Source organism: Myotis davidii, unplaced genomic scaffold, assembly GCF_000327345.1.
Source record: "Myotis davidii unplaced genomic scaffold, ASM32734v1 scaffold244, whole genome shotgun sequence".
NCBI lineage: Eukaryota > Metazoa > Chordata > Mammalia > Chiroptera > Vespertilionidae > Myotis > Myotis davidii.
The window spans coordinates 634973-647160 of NW_006294993.1; the positions used below are offsets into that span (position 1 = coordinate 634973).

The 12188-nt window shown below is 62.3% G+C and overlaps 1 protein-coding gene across 1 annotated transcript in view; it reads left to right on the forward strand.

The window, feature by feature from the left end:
• The first annotated feature begins 6 nt into the window (after nucleotides 1–6).
• The window catches only part of KCNQ2 (potassium voltage-gated channel subfamily Q member 2), a 65146-nt gene continuing 52964 nt past the window's right edge, over nucleotides 7–12188 (forward strand). Inside the window, exon 1 of the mRNA XM_006769521.2 lies at nucleotides 7–127. The gene's annotated coding sequence lies outside the window, so the exon portion shown is untranslated. The remainder of the gene's footprint in view (nucleotides 128–12188) is intronic.

The window sequence follows — 12188 nt, forward strand, 5'->3', positions numbered from 1 at the left end:
CGCGCGCGGGGGGCGTGGGCGCCGGGAAGCCCCCGAAGCGCAACGCCTTCTACCGCAAGCTGCAGAATTTCCTGTACAACGTGCTGGAGCGGCCGCGCGGCTGGGCCTTCATCTACCACGCCTACGTGTGAGTGTCCGGCCTCCGCGCCGCGCCGGGGCTTGGGACCGAGCCGGGACCGCATCCCCTGGTGAAGCGAAGGGCGCAGACTGGAGAGATTTTTGGAGAGATCAGGCCGGAAGGGGTTCTGGGATGCGGGGTTCAGCTCAGAGTGGGGGCGCCTGTCCCCCGCCCTCTCCCGCCTCCCCCCTGCGGCTTGGCTGGGTTGCCTCAGCCCCTCCCCTGCGGGATGGGGTTTGCGTAGCCCCAGCCACCCCTCCTTGGCCCTAGAGAGGCCCCTCCCCACGGCCATTGCACCAAACAAAGGGCCTGGGGGAGGGAGGGCGGCGCTGCCCGTCTTGCCTCTGGATCTGGACTCCTGGGGGTCCCCCTAAGCTGGGCTCCCCCAAGGAAGGGGACGATGGGGGAAGGGCTGGTCTACCTTCCCCAGCCCCCCAAGTAACTCCATCTGGGGAGAGCTTCTGGGTTGCTGAAATGGGGAGGGGTCCTAACATGACTCCCCTCCCCCAACCCGAAGCTCAGGGAAGTTGAGTCCTGCCCCTGGTGCTTGGAGCTGGCCCTGACCAGGCCTGCATCCCTGGGTCCCCCTCCCCCCGGCCCCCACCCCCGCCCGCCCTCCCGCACAGCCCTGAGGCCTCTCTGCGGCTGCGAGCGGAGGGTGAAGCAGGGGTGTGCCTGACGCCCCCTGCTCATCCCAGGCTCTGACCCTCCTTGGCAGAGTGGACACCCAGGTGGAGAGGGCTGCTGCCAGGGCCTGCCAGCCCTGACGGGAGAAGGGTGGTTGGTTCCCCAGGCCTGGTGTTCAGGGAGCTCCTGGCCCCGGGTCAGGGCCAGTGGCCTCTGGCTGGCCTCTGTGCACATGAGTGTCGTGGGTGGTGTCTGAGAGTGCGTGTGCCTGTGTCCTCTGTGCACGGGCTCTGGGAGTGCAGGCACTCTCCCATCCCAGCGAGGCCGGCCGCTCGGCCATTTTGTGTGCGAAGCGTTTTGGGATGGGAGTGAGGGGCAGATTCTGGGAAACTGCCTCCCCCTGCATTATGCCCACCTGGATGAGAGGGGTGTGTGCTTGTGAGTGTGACCCACTGAGTGTGACCAGGGACCTGGGCCCATGTGTCTGGACAGACCCTCCATGGGAGGGGGCGGTGGCCCTGGGAGGGAAATGCCAGGCTGCTTGTGGGGAGGGTGTCCTGGGGGGACTATGTCCCCAGCCCCGGCACCCAGCCGCCCTGGGAATCCCACGAGGCATGGGCTCCTGGCATGGTGAGCTTTAGCCCCAGGGCCCCCAGATGGCTCTGTTTCCTGGGCTGGATGCTCAGATGTGCTCTTCAGCCTCGGAAGGCCCAGTGTCTGCTCACCAAGGACCCTCCCCATCTGGCTGGGGGCCCAGGGGCCTCTGGGTGGGACAGGCTGTGGTCATCCAGGTCCTGGCCCGAGGTGACCTCCGGGACATACACAGCCCATCCCCACAGCCCAGCTGGTGCTGGAGGGTTTGCCATGCTTTGGGCACAGTTGCCCCTGGCTGGCAGCTTTTCCTGGGGGTCCCCTCCGGGTGGCCTCTCCCTGGTTGGGCCTGAAGTGGGCGGCTCTGTGCCAACTGCCTCCTGAGAGCGGCCGTGTTCAGAATGAGAGCAGGGTGTATGGGGACCCTGAGCCGGCTCTGTTCTTCTGTTTTCTCTCTGGGCAGCCCTGAATCAGGGCATGGGGCCAGCAGCGTGGGGGGCGTCGTGGCATTAGCCCTCACTGCCAAGGCAGCCCTGCCCTGCAGTCTCTCGGGCCTCCTCGTCCCCTCTACCGAGGGCACGAGCTCCCCGTCGCCCCCAGCTCACCAGTGGGGGCTCAGACTCATGGAAAGGCTGCTCAGTGGTAGGCGATTTCTCTTGGGGAGTGGGATAGGCAGGAGGGGTCTGCAGCTGCTGTTGGTTTAGGCACTTAAGTCTAGTCTTTGTAGGCCTCAGTGATTCTATCAGTAAAGTGGGCACAGAGGGTCTGGTGGAGATGAACTCCCAGGGCTGGTGCAGTGGGCTCTCCCCACTATGACAGGGCTGTCCTGCTGTTGTGACTCATTGCCTGTCATCCTGTCCCCAGGTGTGGAATTCTCCACTCTCCCTGTGCCCAGCCATCCATGGATCCCAGCCCCACCCTGACACAGGAAGCCTTCAGTGCCCACTGACCCCCAGGGTGTGGCCGCCCGGTGCCCTGCTCCCTTGCCCAGCTTGGGCTGACAGCCTGACTCATGCTTTGGCTTGTGGAGTCATTAATTAAATGAAGTGCAAGTTCCTCCTCCTCGCCGGTCTGCGCGGGGGCTCTGCGCCAGGCTTGGAGACTGGTGGAGGGTGGGGACACGGTCTGGGGCTGGCAGTCCTAGTGGAGACCCATCCTGGGCCTGGGGCAGCACTGAGCCCTCCTTGGTCACCCTTTAGCCTTTTGTCTTCGCGCCTGGTTTCTGAAAGATGGGGGTGTCCCAGTGGATCTCGGGGGACAGCTGTTGCCAGAGGTGGGAGGGAAGCAACTGCCCTGTGGCCTCTGGGCTTTGTGGGCCTCAGGCCAGGTCCCCCTCCCGCCCACCCCCTGTGGAAGGGCCTCTCTCTGCAGACATGCCTGGGCACAGAGCCCTGGCCATCCCTCTCCTGGCCTGTGAGCTTTGCCAGAGGCACCCGAGACAGGAGCTGTCCCTGAGTTGCAGGGGGAGGAGGGTGGAGTGGGGGGGGGGGCAGAGACCCCCAGCTGTGGGCCAGCCTTGGCAGAAATACCTGGGACCTCCCCCGCCCGAGGCCCCGGAGGGTCCCTCCTGTGCTTGTGCTGGATGGAGAGTGGGCCCTGGGCAGGCGCCCCAGGGCACACATGTGCTCAGGTTGGAATTCTGGGAGGGCAGTTTGAGAGTTTCCACGGCTCCCTCAGTGCTGCCTCCCTCAGGTGTCGCCTCTCAGCAGTGACCCCTAGCAGTGACCAGCCCTTCCATGGGAGCCCGGCAGCCCTGTAAGTGCTCCTCCCCACGTCCACCCTCACACCATGACCGGGACTCGGGCCCTGGGGGTCTGTGCACCTGAAGGTGGGGGATTCTCTATGCAAGAGGATTTTCAGGTACAGGGGCCAGAGTTTGCAGGGGTTTCTCAAAGGGGGTTCAGAGGATGTGCTTGGGAGAAGGCCTGTGGGGGTGGGGACTGCGGGCTCTGGGCCAGCCTGGCTGGGACCTTGTCTCCAATGATGCTCCCAGACCTCAACCCCGAGTTTCCTCATCTGTAATGTGAGGGTAACAGTGCTGGGTGCGTGTGATGGCCCTGCAGCTCGTCACCGTGACTGGCTCAGCAGGAGAGGCCTCGTCCTGGAGGGGGTGTGGAGGGCCTGGCAGACAAGGGCTGGCGTGGGCGGACAGCGTCCTCCGCCTCCTGCCCCTCAGCTCAGCCTTGGCCAGTTCTCAGTCCCGGCAGCTGGAGTGAAAGTCTCACTGCCAGCAGGGCCTGCTGCCTGATGCGCGTGGGAGATAACACGGTGGCACTGGCTTTTGAAAAAGGAAAAGGTCTTTTATTGTGAGGTCTACAGGCAAGGAGACAGGAGGTGGTGCTCAAGTCTGTCTCCCCACCCAGGGCTCCAGCCCGATTTGAGGGTTTCAGCACCGCGTCTTCCTGGACAGCGCACCCGCGCTTCTGAAAGGCTCCGGCCCTCTGCTTCCCAGCCTGAGGCTCTGTGCGGGCAGCCGCTGAGGGTCCACGGCGTTACCGTGAGGTGTCCGGGGTGTGACTCGGGAGTGAGGTTCACAGGTGTGACTCATGACTGATGTATCCAAGGTTTAAACTTGGGTTTTGGGTTTTGTTAGAAATAGGACAGGATCAGTTTGAGCTGGCTCTGTGGCTGCCAAGGGGCTCGGGGCTGCTGCTTAGACACGAGGGCGCCCTTGGACGTGAGGCCTGGGTCTGACGCTTGTCCAGGCGACTGGCTGCTTGCCTAAGGAGACTCGAGCTCTGCGCTGCCCGGGCACTGGGAGATGCTCCTGCTCTGCAGATGGCAGACTTCCTGGCATCCTGAGGCTCCACACATGGAAAAACACCCCTGTGGGCAGCTTGTACCCATGAACCCCTGGACCGTAAAAAAACGCCACATGGGCCCGGGGACACTGGGTTTCCACGAAGGCTGTGTCTGGCGCCCCTCCCCCTTTAGGCTCGTCATGTGCTGACCTAGCTCACGTGGGCCGCGAGGCTGAGCCCCCTTCGGATGGGACTGTCCCAGGAGCGTGGGAGAGGCCTGCCAGGGGGCTGGAGCTCAGCCGAGCTTTCTGACACCCATCTGCAGACGGCGCTGGCAGCCTCTCTCACGCGCCTCCTTCGTGGCAGCGCACAGGCATTGCTGGCAGAGGAAGCGCGCCTTCCTGTTACGCCTGCGCGGCGCCTGTCCGGCCCTCCCTACAGAGCCCCAGCAGCGGTTTGGGTCCAAGGCAGAAAGAAGAGAAGCAGACCCAGGATTGTCCCCCAAGAACGCCGCCATCCACGCTGGGGGAAGCTGCTGAGGAAACAGCGTGGTGCTGGGCCTGACTCAGGCCTGCCCTGCCCCTGGCCAGGCTGCCCTCTCCCCTCTGAGCCCAGGCTGGTGTCCACAGTCCCGCATCCCGCTGACCTGTTCGCTCGCTTCCCTGGCGGCTGGTACAGCAGAGAGCGTGTTCCTGGTGAGGGGGGAGTGTGCAGGAGAGAGTCAGTGCCAGAGAGATGACTGTTCTAAAGCCTGGCATCACTCGTGTGAAGTAAGAGAGTCAGAGCCGTTTATTTGGCACATGGGCTGGGCTGGCGTTGGGTGGGGTTGGAGAGTGTGTTATTCGAGGCGGAGACAGACCACGCTTTGTTGTTGTTAATCCTCAGCCGAGGATACCTTTCCATGGGTTTTTAGAGAGAGTGGAAGGGTCGGGAGACAGAGAGAGGCATCAGCGTGAGAGAAACACGTCAATTGGTTGCCTCATGCACGTGCCCCAACTGGCACCGTGCCCTTGACAGGAATCAAGACCCTTCGGTGCTTGGGCTGACGCTCTAACCCCTGAGCACGCTGACCAGAGCATAGACCATGCTTTTAATTCATCTTGAAGGAAATAGGGCTGAAGACCTTGAAGGTCTCAGTGCCCCTCAGATGGGCACTCCCCGGCCCTGCTCGGACCTGCATTCCGGAGGCTCCGCTGGGCCCAGTGGGAGCTGTGAAGACAACTTTGCAGAAGAAGAAGGTGCCTCTAACATGATTTGCCTCAGGAAGTTTGTGTGGCTGTTTCTGCAGCCCATCCAGAGTTGTCTCGCTGGAGTGCTGGGCTGGTCGGCATGGGGAGCCTGCTGTGGAGGGGGCAGAGGGCAGGGATGCAGGCCCCAGTGGAGGGCTTCCTCCTGTAAGCAGGTCTGAGCTCTGGTTAGGTGTGGGGTCGGTCACAGCGGGTCTTGGAAAGGCGTTTCCCGGCTCCCTATTCTACAGGGACTGGTGAGACGATGGGTGTTGGAGTTTGATGTAATTCCTCTCAGGTGCTTCACACACCTGCTGTCATTTAGCCCCAGACACTGAGCTGCGGGGCCCCAGGTGAGGTAAGGGGGCAGCCAGAGTGCAGGCCTGGCAGGCACTGGGCTTCGGTGGCCCTAGCTTTCCCCTGTGGCCTCGCATACAGGGAGGGGAGGCCCGCTAGGGGTGGTGACCTGCCTGCCCTCCAGGAGGCTGTGGCTTCTCTCCAGCCACTGGCTGCCCAGAGCCTCTGTCCCGCTGCCCAGCAGCAGGCGTTGCCAAAGAGAGGGGACGCTGGGGCAGGCAGGACCATGCCTTTTGTGGCAGCTCCTTGCAGAGGCTCTGATGGTCGGGCTGTGGCTGCTCCACTAGGGAGAAATGGGAGGGTGGGTGAGTCCCAGGCCGCCAGCATCGAGTCTGAATTTCGTCTCCGGGATGTTGGATGGTGTTCCTTCTGGATCATTCTGCAGAGTGTAGGCCCCTCCCTCCCCCAGGTCCTGTCCACTCAGCTCCAGCCCTACATGGCCCCTCCGTCTTCACTTAACTAGACAGCTTAGAACTTAGAGTTTGCTTTCCTATTTAGGTTTGGAAAGAGTACTTGAAGCTTTGTAGGAGGATGAGGCCATGTTCTCCTGGGAGCCCAGGTGTGGGGAAGTGGTGAATTGCTTCCAGAAGCTGGGCCCTCAGCAGGGGGTGTGGTGGTGGGAGGAGCCAGGTTGTCACGGGAGCCTGAATGGGTCCACAGGAGTTTGTTCACCCAGAGAGACCCAGCCTTCATGAGGACGCGGTGGCTTCCAGCCCAGTATGCTGAGGGAGAGGGCCGAGCCGGGCGCTGGTCGTGGTCCTGAACACGAGCTCATGGCTGTCTCTCCTTTTGGGCAGCAGCCGGCCCTCGTGGAGTGGGGCTTGGCCCCAGTGGTGCTGGGGAAGGGGCTGCTCATCTGGATCTCTTGCTTCCGACTCCAGATCCAGCCCTTTGTGCTCACAGGGCCTCTGCTCCCCAGGAGCCTCCTCTCTGACGGGGCGTTAATGAGCTGAGAGCTGAGCACCATCGTGGGGAAGGAAGTTGGTGTCTGACCCAGGCAGCAGGCCGACAGTGTCACTCTGTCTGAGCAACGGGATGCTACGGCCTCTGAAACACTTGGTTATGGTTTATTGCCTTTTCTGATTGCAAAAATGACAATAACCATCGTAGGAAATTGGAAAGATGCTGGAAAACGCAAGGAAGATTGCTCACCCTCCTGAGTTTTCCTCAAGCATGTGGGCTTGGTGTGCACTCCTTCCACAAGAAAGGACGCAGACTGGGGTCCTGCCTGTGCTGTGGTGTGCAGTGGCAGTGTCCGTGAAGAATCCCAATGGAGGAGGCATAGCTGGTGCCTCCTCGGGCAGCGACAAGGTTGCCCGTCCCCAGCTCCCCTTCGTCCGGGGCCCTTGGTGGCTCAGGGGAGGAGACAGCAGCCGTGGTGCTGTCTGGAGGGTGGACGCTGAGTGATCACACATCTGGTGACCAACCGGGAAGTTGGGACCAAGGCTGGCCTGGGAGGGGCATGTCCAAATGAGGCCTGCGCGTGGGGAAGCGCTCTCGCCGAGGCTGAGAGGACACTCGCTGGAGACGTTTGTAGGGCACAGGTATGAGGGGCAGCCTGAGAGCTGATTGGAGGGTCTTTAGGATGAGTTTAGGGGAGACTGTCATGGGGGAGGCAGGCCTGGCTGTCCTGTCAGCCTGGGGGCTGAGGCCAGTGTCCCCCTCTGCCTCCCTGGTCCTGCCTGGTGCTTCCTGTGTGAGGCTGAGGGCCCAGCCGGGCGGGGACGTGGGACCTGCAGGGGCAGGAGTCAGCCGTGGTGGCCCTCTCTCTGCTCAGGCCAGCTCCTCTGGCAGAGCAAGGACTTACAGGACCCCAAAGGTACCGCATTGTGGGGTGGTGTGGCAGGGAGCTCAGGACGGGCAGGCCCAGGGGACACAGGCCAGGACTGGGCCCACAGAGTGAACTTGGGGGGTGGGGCTGAAGCTGACAGACACGGAGCTCAGTGTAAGCTGTGGAAGGAGACACTTCTGTGAGGGGAGCCCCCACAGCAGGAAGCCACCCCCCTGTGGGGACATGGCAGTGTCACCCCTCAGGCTTCCCGAGCAGGTGTCCTGGGTCTGGTGGGAGGGATGGGCCCTTGCCAGTAGGGGGGTACCCATGGCTCTCCCCACCCAAGTCTGTCCTGTCACAGAGGGAAACTGAGGCACGGGTGGGGAGGGCATGGCCTGGGCAGACCAGAGCTTCCCGAAGGCTCGGACCTGCCAGCATGGCCTTGTCTAGCTTTTTCCTCTTCGTTTCTTTGCCTTCATTTTCTTTAGTTGTGGTGAGATTCACTGAACACACAAGTAACCATTTCCAACCAAACAATTCCGTGATGTTGAGTGTATTCTCTGGTTTCAAAATTTCCCCATCACCCCATAAAAACGCCAAGCCTGTCCTCCCGTGTCCCCTCCTCAGTCCTCGGGGACGACTGGCTGCCCCGGAGCCACACCGTCTGTTCCTCAGGTGGCAGCCGCCGTCTGTGATCCTTCCTGCTCAAGGCCCACACGGAGGCCCCCCCACCGGTTCATTTCCACCTGTGAGCCACTGTGACACCCATGTTCCAGTGTCCGCGTATGCTGCCACTCCTCAGGCATGGGGCCTTTTTAATGAGTTGCATTTGCCCCATCGTGGGCTCCCTGGGGCGGGCAGTGCCCCCCAGGCCCCGCCCTCCACCTCGCAGCCTGCTGTGCGTGGCCGTGCAGTCTGAGTGGGGCTGGGGCTTTGGCTCTCAAGCTGGATCTGACCACGGCGAGGGCGGTTTCGGCCGTGCCTCGGCAGCATGTGGGGGCCGCCCCTGTGTGTGGGTTTTGCTGTGCACTTGGGGAGCCTGGGAGGAGAGCAGGTGAGGAGAGCAGCGGACCCCTGTACCCCTGGAGAGTAAACTGGAAAGAGTTGGGTGCTGGGTAGCCTCTAGGGGAAGCTGATGTTGAAAAGGAACCCTCGGAGACAGGGGTGGCGGCTGTGACGGATGTGGGGCAGGAGAGTCCCAGGCAGCAGAGGAGTGTGCACAGGCGCGGGTTGACTCTTCCTCTGGGCTCTGGCTGCTGTGGGCACCTGGAGAGATGGGACAGCCAGGGCCCTGGGTGGAGGAAGAGCCAAGATGCGCGAGGCCTTGGGAGGGAGAGGGTGTGCACGAGGACCCCTGGTGGGGGCCGTTGTCTGTGGAGGTGGGGCTGGGAAGCGAGGAGACCCAGACGGGGTGGCTGCTGCCCGATGTGTGTGGGCGGGCAGGGGGTGGGCTGTGATGTGTCTGCGTTCGGACAGGTGACTAATAGGGAGCCAGTCACCAGGTGCAGCCACTGTCTCTGGGGGTCGCCTGGAAGGCCCTGGGGAAGCCGCCTTTGCTGCGTGCGGAGATGGCGGGTTCCTGCCAGGCCTGGCTGCCCTGGACAGCCTTCCACACAGGCCGCAGCTGCCGGGCACTAGGCCTCTCCCGGAGGCCTGCTCTTCCTGGAGGAGGGTAGGACCCCGACCTCCACACCCCCTGTCCTGGAAAGAGCCAGTGGCCGAGACTTGGGAGGGATGCTGGCCACCCTGGGTCCCCTGAGAGCACCTTCCGGCCCTGGTTTCGGGAGAGAAGGGCTGGATGAGGGGCCGGTGTGAAAAGGCTGTGGACGTGGACGGCTGTCCGGCCAGCAGGGGAGGGGCTGCCAGTGGGGGTGGGGCACAGGCCAGCCAAGGCTGCTGGTGGAGGCTTCAAATGCCGAGACAGGAGCCGGATCCGAGGATCTGGGGCCTCTTAAGTCGTGGACTCCCAGGTCCGAGCCAGTTATTGAGCATGTGCTGTATACAGGGTTCCGGGCGCTTGCCTGCATTTCCTCCCTGCACCCCTAGGCCCAGGTGGGAGCCACCAGAACCTTCCACCTTCGGATTAGGTGTCGGGTTGGACAGGAGTGGCCTGGGGGCCACCGCTCGGTGAGCCTTGGCCCCAAGGGAATGGTCTGTGTGCACAATCTCCGGACTTGGCCCCCGCTCCCTCTGACCCTGGCGGGATCACAAAGTGATTTTTCACGTCTGGTTTCCGCCTGGAGCAGCCGTCAGCAGCTGGGCTTTCCGTCACTCCGCAGATTGGAAGTGGCAGTGGGTCCTCGAGGCAGAGCAGTTTATTAGGGGGCAAAATTAGATTCCAGGCTGAAGTGCTAGCCGAGGTCCTCCCAGACGAGGCGGGCGGGGTTCCCCAGGGAGCCTGGCCAACAGGCTGCAGGGGAATCTGCCTTGACCTCACACTGGCTGCGATGATCACCCGGCCCAGTCCCTGGGCACTGGCTGGAAGGGACATCATTCTGGGAAGGGGTGTTTCTGCAGACCCCTCCAGCGGAAGGGGGGGAGCTATAGGGACCCCGCCCCAGCTCTTCAGAGCGTCCTGTTCTCATCTGTGAAATGACAAAGAGTGCCTTCCAGCCTTTAAGGTTGTCATGTGCCTGGTGTTGCCACCAGTTCCAGCCTGCGGGGAGCTCAATGTTAGGGACCCCTCCCCATCCACCTCTTCAGCTCTGCCTGAGAGCAGCCTGCAGGGCCGGGGGAGGGGGGCTCTGAAGTGACTTGCCTTCATCCTACCCCTGCTATTCACTTGTTAAATGTTTGTTTCATTAAGTATGTAAAATGAGATTAATAACCCAGCCATCTCTTGAGTCAGTCTTTGCGGGGAGTGAGGGAGTCTGGGCTGGGGACCCTAGGAGGAGAGATAGGGCTCCATCCACCTGCATGGAGGTACTGCCCTATTGCCCCCTACCCTCCGGGGGAAGGGGGGAAATCAGCAAGGAGGCGGCATTGGCTTTGTCATGTTTTTCAAAAAAAATATTTCCTGCATTCAGATGGGGAGGGGGGAGGGCAAGAGGAGATAGAAGCAGGGGGCGGTTCTCTGAAGGTAACGGTGGGGGGAGGTCTCCTCCTAAGCATGAGGGCAGGCAGAGGGCATATGCACACACCTGCATGCAGACATGCACCTGGGCCTGCAGGTGTGGCAGGGGCCGACCACCTTGTGGGCGTCCTCAGGCCTTGCCTTGGGCTCCTCTGGTTGGTGACTATGCCTCTCCACCCTGGCGGCTCCCATCACCTCCCCCAGGCCCCTCCCTGCCCGTCTCTTCCTACACCAGCCTCCCAGCCCTCGGGACTCTGCGTCCCCCTGTTTCATAAGAGGGGTCCTGCCTCTGCTCAGTGCTCAGGCTGCACCCAGAAGCCCCCAGTGTCTGGCCGAGGTGTCTCCTGCTTCTGTGGGTCCTGGAGGATGGGGCCAGCCTCCCTCGTGGGCGCTTGTGACTGGGTCAGCGCTCGTGATTCTGGGGGCCTCTCAGTTCAGGAGGCCGTTCTTCCACCGCCCAGGTGTTCGCTCAGCCTGAGGTCACTTCCCACACTGGCCACCCTGACTGCCTTCCATCTTGACCCCTGGAATCTGGACCAGCTGCTTGAGATGCTTGTCTCCTTGGCAACTGCTGCCAGGATGGACTCTCCACTTCGAATTCATTATCATAATTAGCCTCAGCCTGCGGGAAACCACCCTTCCATCTCCCATCTTTTCTTTCCTGCAGCCTGGACATCACCAGGGCTCCCAGGGCCTGGTCCAGGTGTTGGAGAGGCAGGACAGGGCTGGCCTCTAGGTGCGGGCAGGTATCTTTCTTGTCTCTGTGCGGGGGTTAGGGGGCATTGGACCCAGGTCCTCGTGAGCTGCCCTTGTCCTCCAGGACTGGAGGGGGCAGCGCTCTGGGCACACAGGGCTGCCTCGGACACATGGAGTGCAGTGCTGCCCCTCGCCTCTCCCGAGGGCGAGGGTGCTTTCTTTCTTTTTAAAATGTTTTTATTGATTTCAGAGAGGAAGGGAGAGGGAGAGAAGTAAAGAAGCATCAATGATGAGAGAGAATCATTGATCACTGCCTCCTGCACACCCCACACTCGGGATCGAGCCCATAACCCGGACATGTGCCCTGACTGGGAATCGAACCGTGACCTCCTGGTTTATAAGTCATGCTCAACCACTGAGCCACGCTGGCTGGGCGAGGGGAGCTGGGCCACAGCTGCCAGCTCCCGGAGCCCAGGGTGCAGGAGCTGGGCAAGGTCTGCGGGAACGGGCGGGAACACCCGAGCAGGTGGGAGATGCCGGCTCAGCCCACGGTGAGCCCTGGAACCGCAGGGTGCATTGGTTACCACGCCCGATCAGGCCTGTGGGCCTGGCTTGTGGGAATCTGTCATCTTTGGGGATGTGACAGGGAGATGCGCGAAGCCCCCTGTCTGAGCCTCCTCGGGGTGGGTGCCAGGAGCCTCACCCACTGGGTGCCATCTGTGCCCGTCTGTTCCAAAACTTCAAAAACAAGCCTGGAGCTGTTGCTGGCACTTTCTGGGCTGGGGCACTGGGAGGCGTGGGCTTGTCTTCTTCCTACTGTCCCGCCACTGCTCTGGGACAGAATGTTCTGGAATGTCCATCAGAGCTGACCGCAGGAAGCAGGGCTGAGAGGGCCTGGCCACGTTGGGACTCCCGAGGAATGGCCTGTGTGGGGGAAGCCCTGTGCACGAGGGTGACAGCCAGGCATCTCCCTGCCCGCTCTCCTGTC